The 21,467-nt window shown below is 37.1% G+C and overlaps 1 protein-coding gene across 1 annotated transcript in view; it reads left to right on the top strand.

Annotated features, from left to right (window-relative positions):
* The window catches only part of PAWR (pro-apoptotic WT1 regulator), a 103,878-nt gene that overhangs the window by 12,415 nt on the left and 69,996 nt on the right, over positions 1-21,467 (top strand).

The following is a 21,467-nucleotide window of genomic DNA, read 5'->3' as shown; positions in this document are numbered from 1 at the left end:
AAGAATAACAAACAACACAACATCATGTAAAAATTATATGCATATGATAAATAAATCCCAAATTTCCATGTGGGTTAGAAAGAAATGAGAGGAGAGAATAGCCTCTAAGTAAAGTTGTGCCCAAGTAATTCTCTTTATTACAAAAATAATTCTGTAGTGTAGATAGATTTGGGAGTGACTTTGTTAGTGGAGCATGATGGAGTGGAGATGGGGGCTCTGATGCCATTAAATGGTCAGGCTCTGTACGGAGTGTTACCGTGAAGAAGTTCATAGTTTAATATTGTCCCTGGGTTCAGATTTGGCCCTGTGCTTGATAGAAAAGCTGGTGTTTTTTTCCATTCCTATATTCTTCCAGTTGATCTTGCAATACAGATGCTTAGAATTCAAGTGCTGAAGAGTGAGCATTGCCTTTGAATTTGTCCTCCCATATTATTTGTTCAACTTCCACAGAAGCTCCCTGCCCCCTTCATCCCTCCTGCCCTCTTTTAGAGGAATCAAGTGCTGCTTCAAACCATGTTTTAGGAATAGTGTTCATTTACTTTTGGTGATACAAAGAAAATGCCTACTTATTTGTAGAAAATTAGAAATAAAAAATTCTAAAATAAAAATTAGAAATAAAATCTTAAAAATTAGCAAAAACAGGATTGCACAAAGGTTAGCTATAGATTACTATATCAATTTGACTTTTTTTTCCATTTTTACTTATGCAATAAGATTATATTCCATGTATATTTTCAGAAACTGTTAAACATGACATCATTAAATATGGCCAATAATAATATTACTTTTAAGCTTTTTGAAAGAGATTAAAAAAATAAAATACTTCAAAGGAGATATTAACTGCTGCATATTTTTTTTGTTTCATAAACATAATTTCCACTATTCAATGATGACTATAACTTTATAGTTTTGGTATACAATTCTTGAGTATATTTTTAGTCATACACATGAAAAATACATCTCCAGAAGTTTAATCTTTCTACAAATACTGGGACACCTTGGTGGCTCAGGGGTTGAGTGTTTGCCTTTGGTTCGGGTCGTGATCCCAGGGTCCTGGGATCAAGTCTAGCATCTGGCTCCTTGCAGGGAGCCTGCTTCTCCCTCTGCCTGTGTTTCTGCCTCTCTCTCTGGGGTCTCTCATGAATCTTTAAAAGAAAAAAAAAGACCATTCTACAAATACTATTAAACCTTTTTGTTTTCAGTATTTTATGAATATCTTAGTATGCCAATAAATATCTACTGTGCTGGGTTTTTTTTTTTTAAGTTTATTTATAGTTTTTAGTAATCTCTACACCCGGTGTGGGGCTTGAACTCACAACCCTGAGATCAAGAGTCACCTGTTCTGGTTGAGCCAGCCAGGTGCCCCACTGTGTTGTTGTTATTCTTAATGGCTACGGACTATTGCATAATTTGGGTCTCTGATAAAGCTACAATACATTTACCACAGTCTAAGTACATATTTTATTTATTTTACTTTTCAGTCTCAGTACTTATTACATTTTAGACACTGAAAAAAGCCTTTTGAGCATTTGAATTGCTCTATCTATTCTGTTACCAACACTCAGGATTTGGATGAACTCTGGCTCATCCTTTTGTCCTTGAATAATTTACAATCTTATTTGGAGAAAGAAGAGTACCTACAATAATTTTGAAACATGAAAAATAAATATGTTAAATGTTACGCTGTGCTGTTAGTACAGGGAAGTGAGAGAGATCCCTAGAGAACTGGATGGCTCAGAAAGTTTCCTGGAGGGAGTGTGAGATTTGAGCTGATTGTGAAGGACTATAAGTAGTGGACACATAAAGAGGAGTCATTGTTTCAGACAGAGAGAGCAGGGTGGGTTGAGGTACAAAGGTGGGAGTTAGCAACCCCCACCATTGGAATAAAGGGTTTATATTAGAACATAATAATAGTTAGAAAAGTTAAGGAGCAGAATTGAAAACTGGGCTGAAGATTTTAGGCTTCTTGTATCAGCCTGTAGGAGAACTTCGAGCAGGATGTTTTGATATTTGTGACACCAGGAATGTAACAGGATCAGCTGAGCAGTGGTGTGTAGACTAGGTTAGAGGGAGCAGAGAACGTAGTAAGGAGATGAATTGAGAGACTGTCCTGCACCAGGCGGGGCAACATTGTGTGTGAAAGCGTTAGCACACGGTAGTAGAGTGTCGTTCATTAACATTTTCAGTTTTATGTCTTGTTTAATGGACTATTACTGTCTTCAGTTGAAGTGCTTAGGGGAGCTTATTATGAGTCACATGATAATTTCAAAGACAATAATTAAACCAGAAATTACTTATACTACAAACTGGCGTTTAGAATGCCTTACTATTTTGATTGTAGGTGAAGAGAAAGGCATTCATTTCTCAGGATAAGCGGGCCATGTTGATAGGTAGGTAGCACTTGCACGCTTACTGGGCCAGTAGGCACTCTTCTAGGTCCTTTATGGGTATTAACTCACTACGTTTTTAGAAGACTCCAGCAGGTCAGTGCTCTTCCTGTTTTACAGATCAGGAAAGTGAAGCATAGAGATATGATAAACCATACTGAATTTCTGATTTGAGGGATTAGTTGCCTCTTTGGTTTTTTTTCTCCCAATATCCCCTTAGCCCGAGCAAAGTTGACCTCCTCATATTTAACTTGCTTTCAGATTTCTATTTAAGTATTTTGTTTTAAGAGGTTTTTCTCTCTTTTTTTGCTTCTTTTGGGGTAAAAGCTACATGTGAGAGTCAGAGGCCTAGCAAAAAGGCTTGGGAAGGTATCCGTGCACTGATGGACAGTGATTCTCTCTGGATGGTAGAATTAAGGAGACGTTCGTTGGTGGAATGTTCTCTGTGTGATCTTTCTCGTGGAGGTTCTCTCCATGACGTAACGCACAAGACGTTTCTGTAGATATCCCCGGGGTATTTGAAGAGGTTGTGTATTTTCTGGGTCTAGAATTCTAAATATTTTCTCTTAAGCCAGTCTCCCAAATTACGTTTCAAATCATTTAACCTTATTTCTGGCTTGTTTGATCTGAAGACATACTGATATTTACTGCTGTTGGCTTGTTAATTTTTCCTTGAACTTTGAGAGAATTTCATCTTATAAGCAGAAAATTCATAACTGAAAACGTACATACTATAAAATCTCAATCTTGAAACACATGGTAGAGGGATACAGGTAATATAATTGGTAGTTTGCTTTGATTTTTTTTTTAAGATTTTATTGATTTATTTAGAGAGCATGAGTGGAGGGGAGGGGCACAGGGAGAGGGAGAGAGAATCTCAAGCCGAATCTGTGTCCAGCTCGGAGCCCGATGTGAGGCCTGATCCCACAACTCAAGCTAAATCAAGAGATGCTCAACCAACTGCCACCCAGGCATCCCTGATGTTCCTTTCAGAGCTCTCTCTACTCTGGATCATCTGAATCACTCACATTAGTTCATAGTAACATGTTGGAGCAGTTTTAGGTTTATAGAGAAATTGAGTAGAAAGCAGAGAATTCTCACATTCTCCTCGCCCGAGTTTGTCTCTTAACATCTTGCATTGGTACGTTTGTTACACCTGATGAACCAGTATTTTTTTTTAAAGATTCTATTTATTCATTCATGATAGACATAGAGAGAGAGAGAGAGAGAGAGGCAGAGACCCAGGCAGAAGGAGAAGCAGGCTCCACACAGGGAGCCCGACATGGGACTCGATCCCGGGACTCCAGGATCATGCTCTGGGCCGAAGGCAGGTGCTGAACCACTGAGTTACCCAGGGATCCCCTGATGAACCAGTATTAACTAAGGCTGATACTAGAGTTCACTCTTTGTTTATACTTTTTTTGGATTTTGAGTGTATGTTGTATATGAACCATTACGGTATCCTAGGGAATCGTTTCACTGCCCTAAAAATCCTCTGTGCTGCACCTGTCCAGGCTTTCTTCCCTCCCCTGTCAACTAACTCATCTTTTTACCGTCTCCATAGTATTACCTTTTCCAAAATGTCTTATAGTTGGAATGCTACCACATAAAGCCATTTTAGACTGGCTGCTTTCATTTTAGCAATATGCATTTAAGGGTCTAACGTTTCATTTTTGATCATTAATTATTTTCCTTAACCTAATAATCCGAGTAACCCAGAGGACCTCACGTAGATTTCAAAAAGTCAGATCTACCCTCAAATGACAAACATTTGTCACCATTAAGGAGTTAATGGCACAGCTGAAGTGATGAATTGATTTATCAAATGAACAGTTGTTTGGAAAATATACCGAAGCTGTAATGGAAATTCGAAAAGAAGGTCACCAAAAAATACTTTGGTTAATGATGGTATTTTCATTGAATGTGTACAGCTTCGTAAGGTGTATATAAAGCTTTGAGAAGACACTAATGTTTACCTGATCATGTCAACTAGAGTATGTTTATGTTAAAATATTAATCCTATCACTTCTTGGTCCACATTTGTAGTTCTTATGTGGCTTTCCTCTAAATGTCTTTTTTTAAAAGATTTATTTATTTTAAAGAAAGCTCGCATGCACATGTGCAAATGGTGGGGAGGAGCAGAGGGAGAGAATCCTCAAGCTGACTCCCCGCTGACTGTGGAGCCCGGGGCAGGGGCTGCAGTCTCAGGACCCCACGAGAGCATGACCTGAGCCAGAGCCAAGAGTCGTGGCTTAACTGACTGGGCCACCAGACACCCTCCTCTAAATATCTGATCAAGTGTTTTCACAAGGAGTCAGATCTACCTGTGACTTTCCAAAGATCCTTAGCAAGGGATACTCATTTGCATTGATTCCGTGAGATGTGTAGAGTAAGCATTTGTAGTTTAAGTGCCTTCTTTCTGCCCGGCTTCGTTTCCAGATGGCAGTACGTGTGCATTCACGGAAGTTACTTCCACCTTCAGGACACAGACAGAGGTCCTGTGTTTCTTGCATGTTGATTAAAATCTTTCCTGTGTCAGTGAAGTCCATCCATTATCATTCTCACAGAGAAGGGATTCAGCTCTGAGATTAGAATATTTGAGATGGTAAATCGATTATAGAAGAGAGACTGTTGTTACATTTCTCAGCACTTCACTTTGCTAAGTTCAAGTTTTTAAAGCTTTTAAGCACGAAGGTAGAGGTGCCTGGGTGACTGACTTGGTTGAGCCTCTGACTCTTGGGCTCAGGTCATGATTTCAGGGCCCTGAATTGGGTTCACCTCCAGGGGGGCATCCATGGGATTCTCTGTGCCCTCCTGGCCCTCCACCCCTCCTCCTGCTTCCTATTGTGTGCCCCAGTGCTCTATCTGTCTCTAAAGTCAACAGATCTTTAAAAGCATGCCCGCAAAACAACTTTAGGCTATGGTTGATTATGAAGTGAATATTTGAATATAATATTTTCTTTTTTCAACTTAGTTTTGCTTGAGAATTTATTTAGTATTGTCAATACTCAGCTCATTGCTTGCTGTGTACAAATAAGAATGTTTATTAAGAATGTGGCACAGATGTCTTGATTGAGAAGTGATTTCATATATAAATTGTGTTTTCGCCTAGATTCCTGCTTTAACATCACAGAATCTTGAGGGAGACTTAAAATTTGGAGTTGAACCTATGATAGCCATTTTTTATTGTGAACTGCAGTTTTTTTTAATAGTACTGTTATTCATTCCAACGAATATTTGAACATAAATAGTAGAAAATAACTGCCAAAAATTTTGTTTCTGCATGAGAAAGAGTCACAGCAATTGCTGTTATCTTGATATTTTGCACATTACTCCTTTTGCAGCGTTTGCATCTCAGGAAACCTCATTTTTTTTTTAAATGTAAAATAGAATTTTTCAGAATGAAACTGAATAAGCTACTTTTTTTAAAGCAAAGTTTAATTTAATTTAACTTATTTATTTTTAAGTAAGCTCTACACCTAACGTGGGGCTTGAATTTACAACTCTGAGATCAAGAAGTCGTAGGCGTGCTCTAAGAATCCTGTGGACTGAGCCTGCCTGTCAGGCATTCCTGAATAAGCTATTTTTAGTATTCTTGAAACCCAGTGATTTTTCTGTGAAGAGTTTTCAGTCTTACTAATTGGAATTTTTTGTTCAAGAAAAAAAATTATAATACATAAGATGAGCATTTTATATGTATTTATTTATCTTAAAGATTTTATGTATTCATGAGAGACATAGAGAGAGGCAGAGACACAGGCAGAGGAAGAAGCAGGCTGAGTGTGGGGAGCCCGATGTGGGACTAGATCCCGGAACTCCAGGATCACGACCTGAGCTGAAGGCAGGCAGGCGCTCAACCGCTGAGCCACCTAGGCATCCCAAGACGGGCGTTCTAATATTAAGATGTTTGACTCATTTAATTTTGTTTTGGTTCCAAGAACAGAGATGATAGTTTTTTTAAATAGATTTTATATTTTAGAGCAGTTTTAGGTTTATAGCAAAATTGCACAGAAGATAGAAAGATCGCCAGTATATCTTTCCACCCACACATGCATAGGGCCACCCATTATCAGCATTCCCCACAGAGTGATACATGCGTTAGAATTGATGAACCTGCTGTGACGCATCATTACCCAAAGTCTATATTTTTTATATTATGGTTCACTCTTGGTGTTGTCCATTCTGTTTGTTTGGACAAATGTATAATGGCGTGTATCCATTGTTACAACATCATACAGAGTAGTTTCACTACCTTAAGGACCCTTTGTGCTCCATCTGTTTAACCCACTTCCCAACCCTTGGCAATTGCAAAGCAATCTCCATAGCTCTGTCTTTACCAGAATGTCATGTAGGAATCATACAGTATGTAGTCTTTTCATACTGACTTTTTTTACTTAGTAATATACATTTAAGCTTCCTCCATCTTTCCATAGCTCTTTTTAATGTTGAATAATAATATTCCGTTGTCTGGATGTACCATACTTTTTCCATTCACCTACTAAAGAAGGTTGCTTCCAAGTTGTAATTAAAATTAAAGCTATAACAAACATCCATGTTTAGGTGTTTGGATATAATTTTCAGTTTCTTTCTTTTTTTTTTTAAATAAATTTTCAGTTTCTTTAGGTAAATACCAAGATTGATGGATTGGACATGATTGATGGATTGAATGGTAAGAGTATGTTTAGTTTTATTTATTTATTTATCTTTAATTTTTTTTTTAATTTTAGAGAGAATGCATGCATGAGAGCAGGGGGACAGACAGGGAGAGAGAGGATCTCAAGCATACTCCCCACTGAGAGCGGGGTTTTATATTTTGTACTTAAGTCTGTGATCCATTTGTGTGTGTGTGTGTGTGATTCATTTTGAATTAGTTTTTTTGAAAGTTGCGAGGTGTTTGTCTAGATTCATTTTTTTGCATACGGATATCCAATAGTTCTAGCACCATTTGTTGAAAAGACATCTTTGCTCCATTGTAATGCCTTTGCTCCTTGTCAAGTGACTATATTTACGTGGATCCATTTCTGGGCTGTCTGTTCCATTGCTAGTATTTGTTCTTTCAGTGGCGCTACATTGTTTTGATTACTGTAACTTTATAGTAAGTCTTGAAGTTGGGTAGTGTCAGTCCTCCATCTTTGTTTTTCTCGTTCAGGATTGTGTTGGCTATTCCTGTTCTTTGCCTCTTATATAAATTTTAAAATCAGTTTGACTATATCCACAAAATACTTGCTTGAGATTTTGAATGGTCTTTCATTGAATTGATGGATCAGTTGGGAGGAACTGACATCTTGACAATGATGAGTCTTCCTAACCATAAATAGGGAATATCTGTTTATTAAGCTTTTCTTTGACATCTCTCAACCAGAGTTTTGTAGTTTTCCTCATAAAGATGATGCATGTATTTTGTTAGATTTATATCTAGGTATCTTTTTTTTTTAATTTTTTTTTTTTGGTGCTAATGTTAAATGTATTGTGTTTCTTTTCCAAATCCACTTGTTCATTGCTGGCATATGAGAAAACAATTATTTATTTATTTTTATTTAATTTATTTTTTAAAGATTTTTTTTTGCTTTTTTTTTTTTAATTTTTATTTATGATAGTCACACACAGAGAGAGAGAGAGGCAGAGACACAGGCAGAGGGAGAAGCAGGCTCCATGCACCGGGAGCCCGATGTGGGATTCGATCCCAGGTCTCCAGGATCGCGCCCTGGGCCAAAGGCAGGCGCCAAACCGCTGCGCCACCCAGGGATCCCTATTTTTTAAAGATTTTATTTATTTAATCATGAGAGAGAGAGGCAGAGACACAGGCAGAGGGAGAAGCAGGCTCCCTGTAGGGAGCCCGATGTGGGACTCGATCCGGGGACCCTGGGGTCACACCTGCCCAAGGCAGATGCTAAACTGCTGAGCCACTCAGGGATACCCTGATTTTTTTTTTTTTAAATCATGTATTCTGCAACCTTGCTATAATTGCTTATCATTTCTAGCATTTTTTAAAAAAAGATTTTATTTGAGAGAGAGTGATCCAGAAAGAGAGCGAGAGCACTAGAAGGAGGAAGGCAGAGGGAGAAGCAGAGTCCTGTGCTAAGCAGAGAGCCCAATGCAAGGCTTCGTTCCTGGACCCTGGGATCATGACTTGAGCCAAAGGCAGAAACCCAACTGACTGAGCCCCTAGGTGCTCGATTTCTGGCATTTTTTTGTTGTTGATTCAGGTTTCTGTGTAGTCAGTCATGTCATCTGTGAACAAAGACAGTTTTATTTCTTCCTTTCCAATCTGTATACATTTTCTTTTCTTAATTACATTAACTAGGATGATAGTTTCATTTTTTAAATTTAAATTACGTGATTCCATGGTAATCTTTGAGAATAAGGTCTTAAAAACAAACAGAAAAACCCTTTTGTAAGTTTCCCTTGTGTTTTTCTTTTAGACCTTGGTTATATACTATCCATTAGTTCTTTAAAACTTATTGTTTTGGGACACCTGGGTGGTTCAGCGGTTGAATGTCTGCCTTCAGCTCAGGGCATGATCCCAGGATCTGGGATCAAGTTCTGTATTGGGTTCCCTGCGAGGTACCTGCTTCTCCCTCCACCTATGTCTCTGCCTCTCTCTCTCTCTCTGGCTCTCATGAACAAATAAATAATAAAATCTTTTAAAAAAAAAAAACCTTTTTGTTTTGTGTAAACTGTTTACATTGCTAAAATGAGGGGAAAATCATAAAAATTTGCTCTAATTCAAGGAAAGAAATGGTGTCATTAAAGAGCTTTCTTTCCTGTTTAGAAGAAACATCATTCTTTAGCTTTTCATCCATCCATAAATAAAAATACTGCCTTTTTTTGGAAAAGTAATCATTAGAAACAAAGACTACCACCCATAGAGAATAACTTACTTAACAATTTCAGTTTCTTTTTCCATTTATTATAGGATTTTTTTTTTTAAAGAATACTTGAGTGAGAATTATTCAACTCAGGATAGATTATTGATAGAGTTGCTTCTTTTGGAGGTCTTGAAAATGAAACATATTATTAGATGGGGGGAAAATGTTAGATGTTATTTATTTACTTATTCTGTTAGATGTTATTTAAATATATTTTTTAGTTATTTAAGTTCCTATGGATCTGGTGACTATATTTTCCAAACCAGTAGTCAGAATGTAAGACCTGATGACAAGATAGGATACTTGAAATGTAGATGATCCTGCATAAATAGACGTGGCCCTACTCTATGGCCTACCCTTTCCTTCCATGCTGGACAAGTTAGAGGCCTTGTTGACTCATAAGTTTGTCATGCAGATTATTTTTAAAAAACAAATAATATCATGTGCAAGAAACTCAGTTTAAGATTGATTTTAAATCCTTAATCTTTACATAGTTTCTGTTGGATGGGGTATCCTGTACATAACAAAGGCAGTACTTTTAGGGTTTGCCTTTCAACAACTCTAGGACTGAAGACTTTCAAATCAAAATGTGAAGACTACTCAGTCTTTAAAATGCACTCATTCCTTCCTTTCCCTCTCTGTTTTGAACTTTTCCATCATTTCTGGGCTGTAATGGACAACATGTGCCTGTGTGTAAGCCTGCTGGTATTTGTTCTATTAGGAAGAGATTATTTCCTTCTTGTGTGAAGTCCCCAACTTGTCCTGATTCCTCACTTTGTCCTCTCTCAGTTTTTTGTTTTGTTTTGTTTTAATATTCTTGGAGGTGAAGAGTTTAGAAGTGAGATGCTGAAATAACCAAAGGCAAACTGTTCAGGGCTATTATCAAGCTGCTTAGAGGAAACACTGATTATTGTTCTCTTTGGTTACAGTGTGAGTGAATGAACTTGCCTATGGAAATACATTTTCTCCTAACTTGAAATATTAAAAAGCAACAACCTAAGAGAAAAACTAAAAGAACAAAGGTAAACAAAACAGTATAATGAACCCTGTGTACGACCATAGCTATCTGGGTTCAGTGATTTTCATTTCTCTCAGTCCTCTTTATTTTGAGACATCCTTGAATCCTATCATTTCATTTGTAAATAGTACAAGTTTATAAAGATGAAGACTCTTTTAAGGATAATCACAGTATTACTATTACAGTACAATTACATGTAAATAATAATACCTTAATATAAAATATCCATTGTTCGTACTTGCATGATTGTCCCATATATGTTTTTTGTATTTTGCCTAAATAAGGTTTATACGCTCAGTTGGTTACTATGTCTGTGTTTGTGTAAATGTCATTTTATCTATTGGTGTTTACTTTATAAGAAATGAAAACAAGTTTTAGAAATAATCAGTTATTTAAAAATAACAATAGTTGCATGTTTAAATGAATCACATTTTTGTGAAAACTATTTTCCAAAAGAAACTTAGAAAAGTGTCATTGTTTTCACATTTTTGTAAATCTCTTTATTATCTGGCTTAAGGAGGGGTTGCTGAATTCTCATATCTACTTTATCATTTAGCTTTTTATGATACCTATATCATGTAGCCTCTGGAAACTTCATGTACAGTAATGAGAGCATGAGATGGGGAAAATGTAGGTAACGTTTTAGTATTATTGTAATAACTTTGGCCTTGCAGATTCTCTGAAAGGGTCTTAGGGACCCACAGAGGTGTCCAGACCATGCTTTGGGCAGTACCCCTACATTTTATTAGGGATTGCAAAATGGTCCTATTCTAATTCGTTCCTACCTTTATAATATATTAGCTAGGGGCACTTGTGTGGCTCAGACGGTTAAGCAGCAGGCTCTTGGTCTTGGCTCAGGTCATGATCTCAAGAGTCCTGGGATGAGTGAGCTCTGCCCTGTTTGCTCAGTAGAGAGTCGGCTAGAGCTTCTCTCCCTCTGCACCCCCTATACTTGCATGTGTGTTTGTGCTCACTCTCTCTCAAATAAAAAAAAATTATTAGCTGGAGTATTTTATAAAGAGAACTTTTCTTTTATCAACTATTTAGTTACTCTGAGATATGGTTTGTACAAATAAGGTAGGTTAAATTATTTGTTCTTTTTCTTTAGGGAGATAGAAGCTTTACTGCATTTGTTTCACCTTGTGAGAAAGATAAAGAGGACCACAAAACCCCCTTTGTACTAATTGAAACTACTTTCAGTTAGACTCCTAGGAGGGAAATGAAGCCCTCTGCTAATCCATTTGAGTTGCCTTCTTAAATTATTAAGATGCAGTTTGTATCTTACAGGTTGCTTATTTTAGTAGTATATCAAATAACATCATAATCTTTAAGACACTCGAGTTTAAAAAGGATTGGAAGCTTCCAAGTTATCTGATGTTTTTACCTATTTGCTTCCTTACAGAAATGTTGTAGAGATTAACAAGATAATGTCTGTGAATAGTTTGAAGCTCTTGGTTATTGTGAGATACATTATTAATTCCATAGAAGGAATAATATAGGTTCTGTAATGGGATGTTAGATTTTGCTGCAGTTTGATTTTAGAAAACTGAACTGTGTAATCTACTTCCAGAATTGCTTCCAAAATTTGAGCACTCTTGAAGCAAGACTGGGAGTTGTAAGCTGTCATAAATGATAAAGCCCAGGGACTAAAACTTGGAATGGAATGAAGTCTGGAGAGAGGAGATGTGTGTCAGAATAGTGTAAGCAATAGATTAATTAGTCATAATAAAATTTCACAAGTGAAAGAGGGGAGGTCATCTTAATTCCCTACTTGTGTATACTTGAGATGAAATGTGGCATCAATTTTCCTGTACTTAACAATTTTAATTTTAATTGACTTTTGGAATTTTTACAATACAATAGAACCATGTTGAGACAAGTTTACTGAGCCAACTATCTATAGATCTTAAAATATTTGGCAGTTCAAATTGTTGTTTAATGTGGGTTAGAAGTGAGAAGGATGTGAGTTGAAGGATAGAAGGAAGCTGAACCACAAAGAATAATCTGTCAGCAAAGTAAATCTTCTCTAGTTAGACTTACTCTTTTGTTGTTCTTGGACCTGATGAAAATTATTTTAGAGATTAGAATTTAATAGCATAGTAATGGTTTGAAGGTATCTATTTTAGTTTGTATTTGTAGACTATAAGAAGAATTTTTTTAATATATTTTTCAGAATTTTTTTTTAAGATAGTCACAGAGAGAGAGACAGAGAGAGAGAGAGAGAGAGGCAGAGACATAGGCAGAGGGAGAAGCAGGCTCCATGCACCGGTAGCCCGACGTGGGATTCAATCCCGGGTCTCCAGGATCGCACCCTGGGCCAAAGGCAGGCATCAAACCGCTGCGTCACCCAGGGATCCCTATAAGAAGAATTTTAAAAATTCAATAGTTTTTGCATTTATACAGTTCCTTTGAAAAAAACTACCTTTTGGGTTTTTTGTTTTTTGTTTTGAGAATCTTTTGAATAACCACCATCATTCCATGGACACATGTCTAAGTTCGAAAAGAAATTAAATGTTTTTTTCATTGTTTAATCTGTTTTTAAAGAATATATATATACACACACACACACACACACGTATATTTTAAGAATTTATTTACTTATTCATGAGAGACAGAGAGAGAGAGAGAGAGAGAGAGAGAGAGAGAGAGAGAGAGAGAGGCCGAGACACAGGCAGAGGGAGAAGCAGGCTTCATGCAGGGAGCCTGATGTGGGACTCGATCCCGGGTCTCCTGGATCACACCCTGGGCTGAAGGCGGCGCTAAACCGCTGAGCCATTCCTGTTTTTTAAAGGCTGTCCTGTTTTTTAAAGAATATTTCTTGGAGGTGTATATCAAAATTGAACCCTAAAATATCAATAATAAGTTTTGGAAAAATATGTGCCTTCCTGGAAATTAAAGAGGAATTGTCTAGTTGTAAATGATGAATGCAGTGAGTGAATATTCATTACAAAATTAAGATTTTTGGTTTATTAACATAATTTGATATCAAAAAAAGGAGAAGTAATTTGGTATCACGTTTACGACTTCCTTTTCAATGTTATGTTTAAAAACATTAGCTTTCTGGGGTGCCTAACTGGCTCATTCAGTGGAGCACATGACTCTTGATCTCAGGGTTGTGATTTTGAGTTGCATGTTGGATGTAGAGATTACTTAGAAATAAAATATTAAAAAAACAACACTGACTTAGTAAAAAACAATAATATGACCCAAAACAAGGTAACGTCATGGGTTTAAAAACAAATAAAAATATACTTTCAGGACATGTTCCAGTAAATATAGATTCAGTTAAAAAACTTGGTAATGATAGTTCATGGTAATTAATAATCCAAAAGCACTACATGATCCTAAAGGGCCAAAATTTAGAGAAGATTCTTAGTAAAGAGACCTCATTTTTGAGTATTTAATTTCCTAAATTTATTTTTTTTTGATTGAAAGGAAGGTTTTGCTGAGGTGTAATGGAAGAAGAGGATCATTCAAATCCTATCTCCAAATCATTTTACGTGATGAAAACTCACTTAAAAAAAAAAACAAACTAAGGAGTGGGGCGCCTTGGTGACTTAGTCAAGTTAAGTATCTGCCTTTAGCTCAGGTCATGATCTCGGGCTCTTGAGATGAAGCCCCAAGACAGGATCCCTGCTCAGTGGGGAGTGTGCTTCTGTCTGTCTGTCCCTCCCCCTGTCTGTGTGCCCAAGCACCCCATACTCTCTCTCTCTCTACCAAACAAATAACATCTTTAAAGAAACATTAGGGGCTAGTTGCCATTCAGCCCTTGAAGTGGTGGGCTTTGGTGACTTTTTTCAGGAGATTTGTACACCTCTTATGAAAATGATCACTTTTGAAAAGTAGGTAAATTGTAAATTTCTTACTAGGTCTATTTATTTTTGATGGGCAGTTTTTTGTTTAGAACATAAAAAACAATTTCTTTATAAGCTGGTATAGATGAAATGTTTTCCCCCAAAATTAATCTGTGATGATTGTATTTGGAGGTGGGGTCTTTGGGAAGTAGATCATGAAGACAGAGTTTCAGGAATGGGATTAGTGCCCTTATAATGGAGGTTCCAGTGAGCTCCCTTGCACCTTCCACCTTGGGAGGAGAGCAAAAGAGACCTCTTGTCTGTGAACCAAGAATTGGGCTCTCACCAGACCGCCAGTCTGCCAGCACCTTCATCTTGGAATTCCCAGCCTCAAGAACTGTGAGAAATAAATTTCTGTTGTTTGCAAGCCACTTAATCTGTTGCAGTTTGTCGCAGCAGCCCAGAGAGACTAAGACCTGAGCTATGACTCCCTTTAACAGCATCCTATTTTCCAGCACTTTTCCTGTAATGTATGTTTTGCATATATGCTTTGCAGTTGGATTTATTTTTGTCAGTTTATTACGTTATGGATACATAGCTTAGTTAATCATACTATTTTTAATTCAGATGTTAGTAAATCACTATATGTAGCATAACTTATTTCTCTTTTAAGTTGCTGTGTCAATTCATCCTAGGCTGTTTAAAACAAGTGTTCCTACACCTTAGCTGCCATACAATCAATAAGGGAGAGTTAGTAAGCCTAGGATGGGACCTGTGAAATATGTATTTTAAAGATCTCACCAGATAATTGCGATGAAAAATGGACCATCAAGATCTATGAGAAACATTGATTTACAGAATTTACTAATAGCTTCATGTTAACTAAAACAGATTACCCACTTCGTCTGGTTTCTTTTTTTTTTTCCATTTAAAAAATTCTAATTTTTCTTAGATTTCTTAGAGTTACTAAACTCTTGGTATTTGATGTATAAGGTGGAGTAAGGAAGCATTGAGAAAATGCTATTTAAAAAAATGTTAATCCCTCAGGTGCCTTGGTAGCTCAGTCGGTTGGGCATTCCAATCTTGGTTTTGTCTCTGATTTTGATCTCAAGGTCATGGGTTTGAGCCCTGCATCAGGCTCTGTGCTCAGCAGGAGCCTACATGAGATTCCCTGCCTATGTCCTCCTTCCACTCACTCTTTCTCTTCTTCTTCCTCTCTAAAAAGAAAGAAATCTTTAAGGAAAAATAAAAATTGCTAGTCATTGATCATAAGGAAATAATAAAAGTGATACTATATCGTCATTGTTAATACAAATAGATACTATTTATCTGAGAACTGTTAAATGGGAGATATTTTAGATAAGCACTTTTAATTGATTTAATCCTGACACAAAGGATAGTTGAATGAGGGGCAGCCCAGGTGGCTCAGCGGTTTAGCTCTGCCTTCAGCCCAGGGCCTGATCCTGGAGTCCTGGGATTGAGTCCCACTTCAGGCTCCCTGCATGGAGCCTGCTTCTCCCTCTGCCTGTGTCTCTGCCTCTCTCTCTCTCTCTCTCTCGAATAAATACATAAAATCTAAAAAAAAAAAAGTAAGTTAAATGAATCTCCATTTTTCTAGAGTGCCACCTGTGCCCCTTCCCAGTTTTAAACAGCTACTAACTGATGGTGTCAAGATTGAAATTCAGATTTATCTCACTCCCACAGCCATCCTTCTTAATAACTAACATCATGAATAGTTAGCAATATTCAATAATAATTACTAAGAATTAATATGAAGAACATATTAATAATAAATCTTAATAATTAATGTTAAATTAACAATACTTTGTGTGGTAGGAAAATGATAAATGGATAAATATTTGATAATGTGAAGATCAGTGTTTCCATGGAACCCCAGTCACTTACTCTGTATTTCACCAGCGGTAAGGGGATCTGCTGAGATTCTTGGTGGTGTCTTACCCATTTTTCCTGTCTCTCTTATGCTTTTAAGTGTTGATTCCCTGTTGATTTTAGAGCTTTTTCTATGTTTTTCTCTGTTCCTTTGTTCAGTAGGAGTTGGCCTGATTGGAATGGATGCCATTTTATCACGAGTTTGCAGATGCTTAAAGGGACTTTATGTGATTTGGTTTAAGCCTTCTGTAGATTTCTTACTCTGGAATTCATAAGAGCTGGGCTCCTACTTTGGCCTTTATGTGTGAATAATGCTTTTTTTTTTTACCTTGCGGAGGGAAGCAAGCTGAACTAAATTCTAGTTCATCGTGGCAGTGAATCTGTTGGTGAATGGGCCAGAACAAGGATGTGAACGGAAGCAAAAGATTAGTACTCCTAGACGATCTAGATTTCCCCGTATGCAGATACCGTAGAAAGTCACAGGCTAAGGGCTAAAATGGTTTTTACTTTTCTGTGGCTGAGCAATTAACCTAATTTTTCTGATCTTTGATTTATTTATTAGAACACATCATAACCTAGTTATTCTACTTATAGGGTTGTTGTGAGAATCAAATGAGAGGTTATCTGTAAAAATTATTTTGTCAGATGTTAAGTATTACCTCTACAAATGATTTTTACAAACGTGTCCTGTCCCAAATGTCTGGATCTTCTAAGCCCTATTGTACTTACAGACATTTTTCTGTAATTCAGGTAGCATTTCCTGCATTCAGTGGGCCTTTTGGAAAAGATTGCTTTTTAGTTTGAGAATCTTTTTTTTTTCCCAAACACGTTATTTATTTATTATACAGAGAACTTATTTTTTAAATATTTAGTAAAAAATAAAGAATTTTAGTTATTTTTATAAACCGAAGTGTAGTTGACACACAGTGTTATATTAGTTTCAGGTGTGCAACATAGTGATTTCAGTTTGAGGATGTTTTCTAGCATTTCTTTGGAGTGGCAGCATTTGTTTGAGGTACTTTTTTTTTCTTTAAGACTTACTTATTTATGTATTTGTTACAGAGAATGCCCGAGCGGGGGGAGGGGGAGGGACAGTGAGGGGAAGCAGACTCCTCACTTAGTGGGGAGCCTGTTGCAGGGCTTGATTCCGTGACCCCGAGATCATGACCTGATCCAAAACCAAGATTCAGACACAACCAGCTGAGCCACCCAGGTGCCCTTGTTTGAGGTACTTTTATTTTTGTTTTTTATTGCTATGCACTTTACTTTCTGGGTATGATTAACCAGACTGTTGTAACTCTCCTGTATTATGATTTCCTGAACCCTAAAGTCTCGGAGCCCTCCTTATGGTATGACCCTGACTGACTCTCTTACTATGATACATGAGCTTTTCATAGTTGCTTACTGAAATGTTTATGAGGATAAGGGGCATGGGGCTTTGAATTAATGCATATAATGATGCAAAGGCAGGAGCAGACTTTGTGGTTAGCAGTTTCTCAGCTTCATGCGGCTTTAAATCAAAGTGTTACTAATAGAAAATTTTTATAAAAAAGTAACAAAACAATCTTCTTATTACTAAAAGTGCAATATTACCTTAAATGTATTAATTTTTACAACTTATGACAAAATTTCAAATGGTACACACAGATAACCACATTATTTTTCTTGTGTGCCTTCTAGGGATATATTTTTTTTAACCAACAAAAATGTATGGATATCCCCAGAGATTCTTTCTTTCAAGGCTGATAATGAACACCATAGTCAATTTGAAATCTTTTGTTGTTTTCTAGTTAGAAATATTATATATGGTTAAGAGTTGAAATAGTTAAGGGCAGGTTATTTTCTTAGCTGTTGGTGAATATTTACTGTTTATATTAATTCTCTAGTTTATGTAAATTCCATCTTTAAAAAAAGATAAAATGGGATGCTTTTTGGCTGTCCTACTGAATAGGCTGAGTCTGTGTTTCAAGGAAGAGGTGTGGCCGAGAGATAGCAGTTTGGAGCTGGTAAGTCTGTCTGTGTCAGTGGTTCTCAAACTTCAGCATCCATTGACATCACTCAGAGGGCTTTTGTTGTAACGCTCGTTGCTGGGGGCCACCCAGAGAGCTTCTGACTCAGTAGGTCTGGATCAGTGTCCAAGAATTTGCATTTCTGACATGTCCCCAATTGATGCAGCTTTTCCTGTGGGGACCACACTTTGAGAATTAATGATCTGTGTTAGTTTAAACCCTATGAGAGTAGATAGATCATCTAGGGAGGTAGCTTAGGTCTACAAGAGCAAAGTTCTGAGGGCTGAGCACTGAGCATCTTTAGTTGATGGAGTCAAGGGATGGGGTGAGGTGGGGGTGAGGTCTTGTCTAGGAGGAGGAGAAGGGTTCTGGTAATTAGATAAATTTGGAAAAATTTTTGTGTTCTATTGCTGTCTCTTGGAAGCTTCAGAATACACACGGACATGATAAAGGATTTAAGAAATCCCTGAGGAAAGAATGTAGGTGTTTTAAAGCAAAGGTCCGTATACCTGCCTGGAGGGCAGAGGGGGACTGTTCCATATCTAGGCTGCCCAGGGGAAGTGGGTGTGGTGTAAAAATGGGGGAAGTGGTGGCAGTTACCAAGATGAAAGTCATTTGGTTTTATGACAGAAGGAACAGGGTACCAGCAAGAAAGTTTTAGTGGGGTTTCTAATTTTGGAGTTAGTCCGCCTGTCTTTGAATTCCAGCCATGTTGGAGAATCGGTGATAACTTCTGGTTGTGTTTTTTAAAGACTGATATTAGACACAGTAGGTACTCAGGTAATGAATTTTCACTCTCACCATATGGTCTTCTTGGTTTCTGAATTGTTGATGTACCACTGCTGACTCTTTTCGACTTTGCTAGTGCAGAGGTTTATACTTTTTATATTTATTTTGTTGAATTACATCTTATTTTGCATTCAATTTCAGTTTTACTCTGATATACAATAAAAGAGAGGGAGTAAAAGTTTTCTCTCTTAATTTCTTTAGCAGTTTAGATAGGCACGAATGTCAGGAATTTGTAGCGTTCGGGTCAGTGAAACTTGTTTGTGTCGCCCTGTGGGGTTTCTGTATCTAGTATGATAGCCACTGTTACAGGTGGCTGCTCAGCACCTGACTAGTCTGAGTTGAGATGTGCTGTAAATGTGAAATACACACTGGGAAAAAGAATAAAATATGAACTGGATTTTGAAGACTTTATTTGAAAAAATACTAATATAAACTTGTGAAAACATTAAGATACTAAACTTTGTATGAATTACATATTAAAATTAAATTTTTGGTCTATTGGATGAAATACAATATATTACCAAAATTAATTTTACCTGTTTCTTTTGACTTGTTTTAATATGGCTATTAGAATATTTACAATGACAATCTGTGGCTTATAATTTATTTCCATTGGACAGCATAGATCTGGGAATGGGGAAAATCACAGTAGAAACATCTAACTTTTAATATTCTGGTATTAGTCACAGTAGTTGAAAAAACTTTGTACAGGAGTAAAGAGGTGAACCTAGATAGTGAATCATGTAATTTTATGAAAAGATTAACACAGGGGCGCCTGGGTGACACAGTCTAACCGACTGGCCTAACTCTTGATTTTGGCTCAGGTCGTGATCCCAGGGCCTGAGATTGAGCCCCAGATTGGGCTCCCCCCCCCCTCAGCTTGGAGTCCACTTGAGATTTTTGCTCCCTCTGTCTTTGCCCCTTCCACTCATGTGCACATGTGTGCTTTCAGATAAATAATTCTTTAAAAAAAAAGATTAACACAGATCTGTTATCTTTAAATGGCTTGATGATAACAGTTTGCATAGGTATTCTAAAAATACAGTGGTAGGGAATCATCTATAAATGTCAATTATAAAAATGACTGGAGAGAAAAATAGGTATTTGTTACATGAGGCCTTTCCTCAAGGGGGGGAAATAATAATTTTTTAAAAATGAAGAGGACATGAATACTAATTTACATAGATAGGTCTTGACAGTTTGAAGAAAATGTACGTGCATTATCTGATTTGATCCTATTGACCTCATTTTTGGTAATTGTAGAAAAATATCTAATATTGTACTGCTGACAGGTTTATTATAGAAACCAGTGCTTCTCAAACTGCCACCAAATGACTCCTTGGCAGGAGAGGATACTGTTCTGTGTATTTCAAATGGCCCGAGTCGTGCGGTATGGTTGCCCAGTTCTTTGAGGTCTCCTTTCCTCTCCTCTACCTACCACCCCGCCTCCTGCATCTTTGAATGCAGTTGGTGCTATAAGAATAGATCATGCATGTATTGTGCCTCTACATAGCAGGATTTCATGGTGTATTCCTAGGAAGGTTGTATGTATCCTAAACCGAGATATACAGCTTCCAAGAAAGTAGAAATAGATCAAATCAAGTATATCTAGAGGCCCTATTTTTATTAGTTTCGGACATAACAAGAGATGTTGTCTTCTGCTTTTTTTTTTCTTTTATACTACCTCTCTCTTCTTACTTAGAGGTTCATTTTGTTACACAGTGGCCTCCCCGCCACCTGCCATCACATACACAAAATCTTTTCCTATAAATGAGAAGACTCAATTCTCTAACGTTTGTAAACTGTAACTTAAATAACTTAGTAGTGGGGCACCTGGATTGCTCAGGCCGTTGGGTGTTTGCCTTCGGCCCGGGTCATGATGCCAGAGTCCTAGCTAGAATCTAGCCCCTCATTGGGCTCCCTGCTCAGGGAGGAGGCTGCTTCTCTGTCTCCTACTACCTGCTGCTTCCTTTGCTTGTGCTCTCTCTCTGTCTCTGTCCAATGAATAAATAAAAATCTTAAAAAAAACCTCAGCACTTTGAGTATAGATAAAATAACCAAATTCAACAAATACTTTAATAGATATAGTTCATTATAGATCCTAGGTCCTATTCTCTTTTGGCTAGGACTAACATTCATCTCTGTGTTGATAATATGGATTAATAGTAATAACGGCAATGATGCTAATGATAATAGATGCTAGGTTTTATTGTTAGACACTCTTCTGAGCCCTGTGTGGCTGGTGGTCTTATTATTATATCCATTTTATAAATGAAGAAATTGGCTTTTTCTGGAATTTAGACCCAGGCAGCATTCAGTTCATTGGGTTTACACTTTGGTGCTCTCACCACCTCGTTATTGAGCACACAGGGTACTCATTAAATGCTAAGTTAAAAATAAAACAAAGCAACTAACAAAAAACTGACTTAATGGAAAGAATAACAGTTCAGGAAGAGGTTAAAAGGCTAAAATATTTGCTCAAGGTTATTCTAGGGACTCAGGTCTAGGTCCTTCTGACTCTAAAGGCAAATGGTTTCATCACTTACGGTCTAGTTTCCTTATCTGTAAAAGGTAGAGAACAGCATCTAAAGTGGTTGATTAAAAGTAACTGTTTAATGTAGTATCTGACTCATAGGTCCTTCATGAATTCTTGCCATGATCATGGTGATTAGGATCTTAGCTATCTAACAGCAGTAGGCCCATAACAGATC

The sequence above is a fragment of the Nyctereutes procyonoides genome, unplaced genomic scaffold (genome assembly GCF_905146905.1).
Source record: "Nyctereutes procyonoides isolate TBG_1078 unplaced genomic scaffold, NYPRO_anot_genome, whole genome shotgun sequence".
Taxonomy (NCBI): Eukaryota; Metazoa; Chordata; class Mammalia; order Carnivora; family Canidae; genus Nyctereutes; species Nyctereutes procyonoides.
Note: the sequence above shows the minus strand (reverse complement) of the source record. Positions and strands in the feature narration are given on the sequence as shown.